This window comes from Xiphophorus couchianus, chromosome 22, assembly GCF_001444195.1.
Source record: "Xiphophorus couchianus chromosome 22, X_couchianus-1.0, whole genome shotgun sequence".
Classification (NCBI taxonomy): domain Eukaryota; kingdom Metazoa; phylum Chordata; class Actinopteri; order Cyprinodontiformes; family Poeciliidae; genus Xiphophorus; species Xiphophorus couchianus.
The window spans coordinates 5,345,864-5,356,425 of NC_040249.1; positions in this window are offsets into that span (position 1 = coordinate 5,345,864).

Genomic DNA, 10,562 nt, shown 5'->3' on the forward strand with positions numbered 1-10,562 from the left:
TCGAACCAAGGGCCTTCTTGCTGCAAGGCAACAGCTCTACCCACTTCACCACTGTACACTTTGAAGTACTGTTTTAAATCTCCTGACAAAGGGATATTCTATAGTCTTCTTATGGAAAATTAGCTCCCCACGACCATCTTTAGTTCAAAATCTTATTGTGATCAAATTTATCTGGATTTTTCTATAGGCCACTTACCATTCTAGATTTACAAAACTCATATTCTGTTTGTGGAAGCATCAAAAAAGCAACCATCTCCCTCCCAAATGCATGTCTTTGGACCTTTTACGCACCGGTATGCATGGGGAGAAGATGTTATCTCCATGCAGAAAATCACACAGGCAGGAGACAGGCAGAATCTTGTGAAAAGTAGCTGTAGATGTAGTTTGTGTTGGAAAAAAAAAACATCAAGAAACATAGCGAGCAAAGGATCTAACGTATACAAAGTAAAAAGCTAAATAAATACAAGGCAGCAACAAGAACTATGGCAGGGGAACCTTACAGCGGAGGAGGAGAACTGACAACATATCCAATGGAAGGAGTGATTACTGGATCTGGAACAGGTGAGTCTGATTAAATAAGCTTGAATTTAGACAGTGGTGGAAAATGTCTAGAAATGACACATGCATTGTGTAAACTTGGCAAAGAAACACATGAGAACTAAAAATGCAGGATAATCACTGGCAAACATACAAGCATAAAACATTCATTTATAAGACATGAGTGAATAGAAGAATGTAGTTCTAAAGTGGCAGAAAGTCAAATAAACGTCCAATAACATCAGTGACATATTTAGGTTGAAGTTTTTATTATCAATTGTCCCTCAAAATAAGCTTATAATTGTATTGCAGAAGAGAAGTGCACCTGCTTCAGTGTTTCCTCTCTTGCATGCTGATGCTATTGTATTCCCATGTACGTTTATGTACCCACTGTGAATAATTTTTACTGTTACTGCCATGGGCGCTTCTATTTTGCCGCACATAAATAAAGTGAAACATGAACAAGCTGTTTTCAAGCCCCGAATTCAAACAGCTTTTATCAACGTTTCTTTCTCCATCTCAGGAAACACTGAATCAAGTGCGGCTCTTTTTAAGCGCATTGCACATGAAGGCGAACAAGTGGCCGTGGCCTTTGCTGTGATTTCGCTTCTTGAATGAAATCACCCTACGCCTGATTTCCTCCGCGGAGCTCTGGCAAACACGCCTCGCCTTGCTCTCCGCTCTTCACAAGAGCACTTGAAAAGCTGATTTCCTGCTCCTCAGAGGGAGCAGGTTTCTTTTGTCGACTGAGGAGCCGGGTCAAAACAATAATTGTTGGCAAATTATGCCGGGAAATATACGACGCTCATTTGATTTACATGTCATTTTGCACGGGTCCACTCCTCGTGCCTTCTTAGCTGTTCGCGGTGCTGCATTAGAGCTTTATCAAATGTTTATGAGGGCAAATCAATTTCATTTCCTGGGTGTAGCAGAGTGTATGTTTGTGGGGGGTGTGTGTGTGTAAGAGAGGGAGAGGGAGAAAAAGGGATAGCACACTGCAACCCTGTATTACTGCATGCTATGTGAAGGGCCCCTGCCTAATGGGATTAAAGACATTAACAAACTGTTTACACAATGAAGGAGGACCTCTGTGTTTTGCCTCACCCCCATCTCTATCTTTGTCTCTCTTTGTCTTCCTCGGTGTCCACTGTTTCACTTCTTCTCTCCGTCTCTGATCCCTAATCAGCGAGACGGCCCAAGAAAGTACCTTGGGGCTGAATACAAATGAGCGCAGCTGCCCAGTATGGCTTACTGGGCACTCTCCATGGGAAAATTCATACAAACGCAGGCTTGCTCAGAGAAAACAGTACGTGTAAACACAGAAGGCTATGCGTCGACATATGTCAGTGCATGCCCAGCGTTTGCTGACACATCTATTTTCCAAGCATATGCCATTCCACTTATTTATCGCACACGCACACACATGTACACTGAGTGCGAGAGACAAATGCTCAGACTGTAGGGTCCAGCGGCAGCATATGCTGCGGCACACCCACTAATTTTTTACTGTGGAACAGGAACATGTGTGCGAGTGGCCTGTACATTAGTGTCAGAGGGGTGTGTGCTTCAGCCATATGTCATCTGACAATGAGGAATGCCATTATGGAACCAGTTCAACTAAACAGATTGATTGAGCGTAGTAATGAAAAGGTCTCTGTTGGTTTATTTGTTGACAGAGTGGTCTGACCTGAATGCCTAAAGCTGCTTAACAAAAAGCATTCATAACTCGACAAATTTGCTGTTTGGTTGAACTCCACCGTAAACCTGAATGTCATTTCATCCCTTGCATCACAAAACTTACTCCTAAACTTAGCTTAACGTCTTCTGATAGGCTTACTGTGGCTATTAATAAGCATTAATCCAAATAGAAATATAGCGATGGTCAAACAATTTTCTATTGAAAATATTTTGACACCTCATCAAGCATTTGAATGTTCATTTTAATGCGTGCCAATGCTTTTTGTTTGTTTGTCTGAGATCACTGTTTAAAATATTGTGTTTAAGTTCAATTTCCCCAGTTAGACATACTATCCATCCATCCATCCATCCATTTTCTGTTCACCCTTGTCCCTAATGGGGTCGGGAGGGTTGCTGGTGCCTATCTCCAGCTACGTTCCAGGCGGGAGGCGGGGTACACCCTGGACAGGTCGCCAGTCTGTCGCAGGGCAACACAGAGACATACAGGACAAACAACCATTCACACACAACACTCACCCCTAGGGAGAATTTAGATAGACCAATTAACCTAACAGTCATGTTTTTGGACTGTGGGAGGAAGCCGGAGTACCCGGAGAGAACCCACGCATGCACAGGGAGAACATGCAAACTCCATGCAGAAAGACCCCGGCCGGGAATCGAACCCAGGACCTTCTTGCTGCAAGGCAACAGTGCTACCAACTGCGCCACTGTGCAGCCAATAGACATACTAATTACAAACAATTTTGGCATACTGATGTATGCTTACAGTCAGGCTAGTCATTATTTCACTTCAGGTCTGTTTGAAGCTTACTATGTTTTAAGTCAACTATTTGGGAACAACTATATATCATCCAACATATTTGATGTTACTATAGTGGTAATACTTTATTGGAAATCTAAATGAGTAGTATACATTAAGCAGGATATTTTTATTTTGATAACTGTTAACATGAAACATACAGGCATGTTTTGTCACATATGTGCTGTTTAATATTAATCAATCCCTGCGAATTTAGATTTAAAATTGCATGTTCTTACTACTTGAGTATGGAACGCCACCTTCCCATCACCCTAATCTTTCACTTTCTCCACAGATTTTCTGTCAGATTCAAGACAGGACTCTGGCTCGTCCACTCCAAAAGGTTAATATATTCATACCCTTGAAATCTTGAATAGTTTGGGTCCTAACTGTATGTGTAATCACTGAAAACAGATGTTGCAGATGTTATCTGTCGAATATTTAACCACTAAACAAATATAGTACCATACTTGGTACTATAAATAGGGCTAGAGGAGGGATAACCCTAGAAAGTGAGATTAAAGTTGATATTGATAATAGGAGGAATAACAAGCTACAAATTCACTCCCTAATTAATATTTATACTTCCAGTCCAGAATTTAACCAGTTTCCTTTTGCTGTTTTGGATTAATCAACTAGGAAACTTTCATGGATGCACAATTTATATAATTTACTCCTCCTCAGTCTTACAGTTTGCCCCAGCTCTGTCGGGCAACCGTCTGTAATGGGTCAGAAATTAGCTGGATGTTGCGGCAGTATCACACCTCCATCTAGAGGTAGAGGGAAGTACTGCTACCAAATGTGTACAACACATGAAGTACGTTTCTGCTCGGAAAATCTGATGAATTGCTGAATTTAGTTTTTGGTTAATATCTGTTGGATTGTGTCATGTTAAAGGTTCAGGTTCTTATAATTCCTGCAGACACAGGTTGACAGGTATGGGAAGCATCCTATTTGTTTTCCACATAACGACCAAATATGAGATTCTCTTGGTTTAATAATATTTAGTAGCTGATATTGCTGGAATATAATAGCATATTGATTATATTAATATGATGCTATATAAAGCCTTTATTTCATTTTCAATCTAAAATATAGATGTAGGCCATTCATTTGTTAAATTGCTTATATTAATTAGTTGGGCTATCTGCTCTGGCAATCAGCCAGCAGTCACATAAGATAAGATCATTTATTGTTCTCCCGTAGGAGAAATTTGTCTCAGAAGCAGGGGCAAAAACTGTAAATACAATAAGAACAGCACATCCAAAAAGGACAATAGCCATGAATAAATACACAAAACCAAAAAGTACAAAAAAAACCCCCTAAAATATCAGACTGGCAGTACATCCCAATAACCATTTCCATTCACATACAACACATCCTCTACATCAGGGGTCTCAAACTCCAGTCTTCAAGGACCAGTGTTCTGCAACTTTTAGATGTGCCTCTGCTGCACCACACCTGAATAGAATAATTAGGTCATTAGAAAGGCTCTGGAGAACTGATCTACACAAGGAGGAGGTAATTAAGCCATTTCATTCCAGTGTTTTGTACCTATGGCACAGCTAAAAACTGCAGCACACCAGCCCTTGAGGACTGGAGTTTGAGACCTGTGATTTAATGTTAATCTTGATCACCGTTGAGGTGTTTATATGCAGCTTATGAGACTCACACCAAAAAACAAACTTATGTGCGGCAGCTTTATGTCTGTCGGGATTGTCTGTTAAAAGACTCAGAATAACTCTATCGTCTGAAAACTGTATTATATACTGATTGGGTTGAGAGATAACGCTTTCATTTGTGTACAAGATAAAGAGGTAAGGCAAACTAACGCAACCTTGGGGGGGCCCCTGTGCTACTTAACTTAGAATCAGAGAGAATTGTATTTTACTAGCTGAGATCTTTTTGATTAAAAAAAAGAGTAATACCACTTAATTAAAAAAGGATTGACCTTCAACTGTACTAATTTCCTGAGAAGAATGTTTATATGAATGGAATTTAACGCTGAACTGAAATCGACAAAAAGAAGTCTGGCATACAGTATGCTGTAGAGTTCTCCAGATACTTTAGTGCGAGGTGCGTCAGTGTCAAAATAGCATCACTGGTACTGCGTCTCCTAGCGTAAGCGAAGCAAAGGGATCCAGAAGTGAAAGTCTTAGACGACTTCCACTTGTAGTAGCTCCAACATGAGTTTCTCAAATAATTTAATTACAATAGAAGTGAGCGATACCGGACGCTAATTGTTATCAGTTTGAGGACATGTAATTTTTGGAACCGGAATGACAATTGATTTCTTCCAGATACCTGGCACCAAATGAGTGTCCATAGAGATCTGAAAAAGTTTAAGCCAAATCGGAGAAAGTTCCTCCGCAAAGTTCTTGAAGCAGACATATTGTCCGGGCAAGTTGCTTTTTGTGTGTTTAAACCTTTAAAAACCCTAATTACTGACTGTAAATCAATTACAATTCTGCTCTCAGGCCCACAATTTACATTTTCTAATATTTGCCAACACTCCTAGGAATCATCAGTTTCAAACAGTAAGTAAAAACTGTTTAAATCATTTGCTTTCGTGTTCTCATTTAGTGCAGTCAGGGCCTTCCAATTGGAAGCCATATTGGTCATGGCTCGGACAGAGTCCCACAGTCTCCTGGTGTTTGAATGAGACAGTTCAAGTTCCCTTATTTCCTTTGTTATACATCGTTTATTTTGATACCTCTTCACTGTCTTATGGGGTATAACAGAGTCCACACAGAAAGAAATGTAGGCAGTGACTGCCTCAGTGATACACTTCAGATTTGCATAAAAGAAAAATACTTTCCAGTTTGTACTAAGAAAGCAACCCCTCAGCTCTTCAACTTTTTTCCTGGGACCACACCTTCACCTGGAGGAGTTCAGGCTTATTTGATTTAAAACGGACCGATATGAAGGGAGTAGATGAACTACATTATGATCAGCAGAATATGCATCTTTAATATTGCCATAACATTTATTTTAGATGTTAGAGTTCCTTGTACTGCACTTCACGTACTGGACAAAACCAGGCAGAAAATTGTTTAAACTGTTTAAACAGCCACTGGTTAAAGTCTCCAAGGATGAACATTGGGGCATCCAGTTTATTCTGAAGATGATGTTGGACGCAGTCCAAGATTTGAGTTGCTGATACATAAGATACATAAACTATGCACACAAAGATGTTAGTAAACTTTTGGGAGGTTGTATGGTCGCAGAGTGACACAAAGCAGCTCCAAGTCAGGGTTACATACTCTGTCTCTGACAGCGATGTTGCGGCACCAACATCCTTAACATGTACCAGCCATTTAGGCATAAGTTGATGTGGATGTGAGAAGGTGGATTCACTGAAACCACTGCAGCTGTGAGGGAAAAAATTGAAGGGAACCAATGAGAGAAGATAGTAATTTACCGTTTGTCTCCACTGAGAAAATCATCACATTGGGTGGAAAACGGCTCACACACCACTTAAAAAGCGACATTTGTCAGGACACACACAGGTTGCTGCGTTCAAGAACACCAGCAAGAGCAGCAGAGACCCACTTCAGCCATGTGACCTGTCACAAAGCTGAGGTACAGATAAAAAGAGATAAGTAAAGTCAATCCTTCAGCTGTAAACAAAAAATTTCAGTCTCCTTGCTCTTTAACTATGTTAGCTAGAGAGACTAACTAACATAGCTCTCCCTCACCCCACAGATTCATAATCAAGTCTTTCCGGGTGACTTAATGAATGGGTCCAGTGGCTAACGAACACAGAAGTCATGAAAAACTAAGGCAATCACTAAGCTTGGCCCAAGAATCTGCTAAATGGAAAACTCATTTGCACTAAATGGAACATTCTTCTCAGGAAAGAATTGAAACACAGAGATAAATGGAAGATTGAAAACAAAAATTTAACAGAACATGACTGAACACTAAAGTGCAGAGAATGCAAAACACACACAGAATCACAAAAATAACACAAGTTGGTTTGTTAAGTTAAGTTGATTTTGTTGTAAAAGTGTGGTAGGCTTTCTTCAGCCAGCTTACTGGCAGTGCACAGGTGCCGATGTTAGGGGGCACCGGTTTTATTCGCTTTTAATAACCAAAGAAAACTCTTGCACTTTCTCTGGCACTTTAATAAATTGACTTGAAACCGTGGGAACTTTGTGATGTTTAGCAGTTAACTATACTGTCTTAAAACCTTGATAAACATCAATACAATCTACCTTTACGCCTCCCTCACCAAAACAATAATCTTAAAGAGGAAATATATATGCAAACACAGAAGGTTTGCGAAAAAAGACACCAAACATTAACTTAATAATTCTGATTTTCACAACAGATGCTCTCCATATCTGTCAAAGAGACAAACTAAATGATTCAAACTAACATTTTACTGATTTATCTTTCTATAAAGTTGTAAAATATAGAAATAAATTCAGAAAAATCTGAAGAATACTCAGAGAGGGGTTGTGACTGTAACTCTGGCTCGTCACAGCACCTATAGTGACAAGGTCAACCTGAATGGTTACTGGGTTGGCAATAAATGAATCGATTTACGCTGCTAGTCGAATGCCAAGGTGACCCATTCCACTCCGGGTGTACATGCAATCTTTGTTTTCTCTCTGCGATCTTTTTCTGACTGATATTGGGAGAAGAGTTCAGCTGGAAGAAATCATTTAACAAAGCAAGGCCTATCTTCTCCCTGAGCAGGCACAGGAAAGGCCACCACTTTCCTCCTGTGTGTGCATCCACTGTACTTCTGTACTTCATCCTTCGTCCTCGTCATGTTAGTCTTCCCTCCGTGTGCACTTCCTCTCGTTGTGCTGCGTCAGTCGCACCTTAGGGAACAGGTCAAGGTGGGTTTGTTTCAGCTTTATGGAAAGGTGATGTTGAGATAGAAACCGCAAAGAGGGGAGAAGAATGTGGATTGTAGGATGCAGAAATTAAGCGTGCTCACTGAGATGAAGCTCAGTCTAAACAGTGTCTTACTAAAATAATCACATCCCTTTAAGTCTTTTTTTATGTTGGTCAGTGACGGTCATTATCCTAGGGTGTCTGGGTTGTTTATTTCATTATTTTTATGCTCAACCTATATCTCATATTGGTTCACTCTGCTGCTAATGGAGACTTTTCTTTAGTATTTCTCTGAAATACAAAAGAACTTCCTTCATGTTTATTAGTCTTGTTCCCTCAGCCGGCCTGATTGCTTCCTTCTCTTTCTTCGCACCTGCAACCAGTTCCAATCAGCCACGTGTTTCTTATCCAGTAATCAAGACTCCTAGTATTTAAAGGCTCACAGGTTTGTTAGGTTTGTGTTATTTGTGCCCACGAAGCCATAGAACATATAAAACAATTACAGTAAAGGAAAACACTGGATGTTTAGATGGTTTCCATGCTAAATCTATCAATAGACAAACTCATTTTTATTTTGGGTCATATAAAGACCACAAATGTCCTTAAGGACCGGTTCTGTATGTATAAAACCAACCCATTAACAATCTGATAAAATATTAATAAATAGTTGCCTCAACATTCTTTGGATCCACCTTTTCATGATGTTATTTGACAGCATATAGATATTTAAGAACACAACTTTTATATTGAAAGTTCTATTCACGTGTCTTTCTAGAGTGTGGAGGGCCACATATATACTTATGATGGGCCGGATTTGGCCCCCAGGCCTTGAGTTTGACACATAAAATCTATATTATGACTTATTTAAGCGTAATTCTAACTTAATGATGCAAGTTAGCTTCTGGAATCCAAATCAGAAACCTTTGATCCATTTTAGTGCGTGTGTGTGTGGGGGAGGGGGGGGGTGCGTCCGTGCGTCCGTGCGTGTGTGTGTTTTGTGGTGTCAGCCAAATGCAGTGTGATCTAACAGTAGCTGACAGGCAAGTTCGAGGCCTCTCTCCAGAGTCCTGTGTGTGTTTTGTATGTGTCTGTGTCCTGCTCTGGTGGTGTGTGCTAACTGGAAGCTCTGCGGGACTTGCAGCAGGTCCTCTGCAGTTTCACATGTGCATTCGCACACACACGCACACGCCCATGCACACACCAAATCAGCTCAACAGTGGGGCGACCCGTTAGCCTTTCTACATTTAACATGAGTCCAGTCTGCAGCCTCTTACTTATTCATTCGTCTCCACGTCCTCCTCGGCCACTTCTCGCCTGCACTAACTTGTAACGACAGCTGCGCTATGGCCAACGGAGACCTGTCCCACCCCTCTGTCTCGCTGGACATCAGAAGAAAATGCCACCAAAGAGCTGTGCCTGCATTTTATTTATTTTTTTTTAGATGAAGAAAGAAGAGAAAAAAGTGTGCAGGATCAATTGAAGTGTACAACAGAAGGGCATGATGCGTGTAAAGGGGAAGTCTATGATGTGCGCACTGGTGTGCAAGCGTGTTATTCACCTGGACAGGACGGGGACCAAAAGAAAAAGACGAATCTCTTCGATTCTCAGGAGAAATTCTGAGACTAAACAAAGACGGTTCATTCTCTCACTGCAGCATACAGAATCCATCCTTTGAAGCAGCTCAAAGAGTGGATCTACAGTTCAACATGCAAACACAATGCAAGGGAGCAGATTTTTGGATAGATTTAAAGTTTGGTATGTCATTGTCAAACAAGAACAAGGACTTAATTTGTTTTTTTCTCAAGTCTCTCGCCTTGTCCACAAATATCACATCTGAGGCCAAGGTCTCTAGAAGGACGTTTCATGTACACCGTATATATGACGACCAAGTTAACGTACTCTTAGAGTCACAACAGTTTTAATTTGTTTGACTTTAGTTGAAGCAATTTTTGGTTTCATTTTGCAGCGGTCTCGCTAAATTGCCTTAAGGTATCTCTATATGCATCAATAAATCTGAATATAATTCAAAAGTCAATGTATTTTAGTCATAAATTTAAAAAGGGAAACCAATATACCATATCAACGTCAGACACAGGGTGATACAGTTTTTATTTCTGTTAGACGAGATAATTGTGGCTTGTAATTAATGATACTGTAAATTTCATTTGCTTGGGAAATCTGAATATTACATGAGATCAATAAAAAACTAATTATTCCAGGCAATTTTATGGTCTACACAATCGGCTGACTTGACAGATGGCCAGCAGACAGCCACTGACACAAAAGATCATTCATAAAGATAATTATTGTTCACAGAGTGCTGTATTTATACATATTAATGGAGAGCTGAGTGGACAGAAAAAGTGTAGTAGAGAAAGGTCTGCAAATCGGAGCTTCAAGATCCATCACACACAACGATATCCAGGCTACAACTGTCGCCTTGATTATGTTAAGATAGTCCAAAACTAGAAACGATGTAATCGAAAACTGATTTGAATCTATTTCAGTTTCCTTTTTGAGCTGAATTGCTGAAGAAAACACACTTTTTGACATTATTCTGAAACACTCCTGCGTAAACTAAATCTCCCAAAGGTAATAATGACAATGGAGTCAAAGCAAATGGCAGAGAGAGAAATCAAACCTTTATAAATGTCACTGCGACAGCTCAGAGTAAACTAGT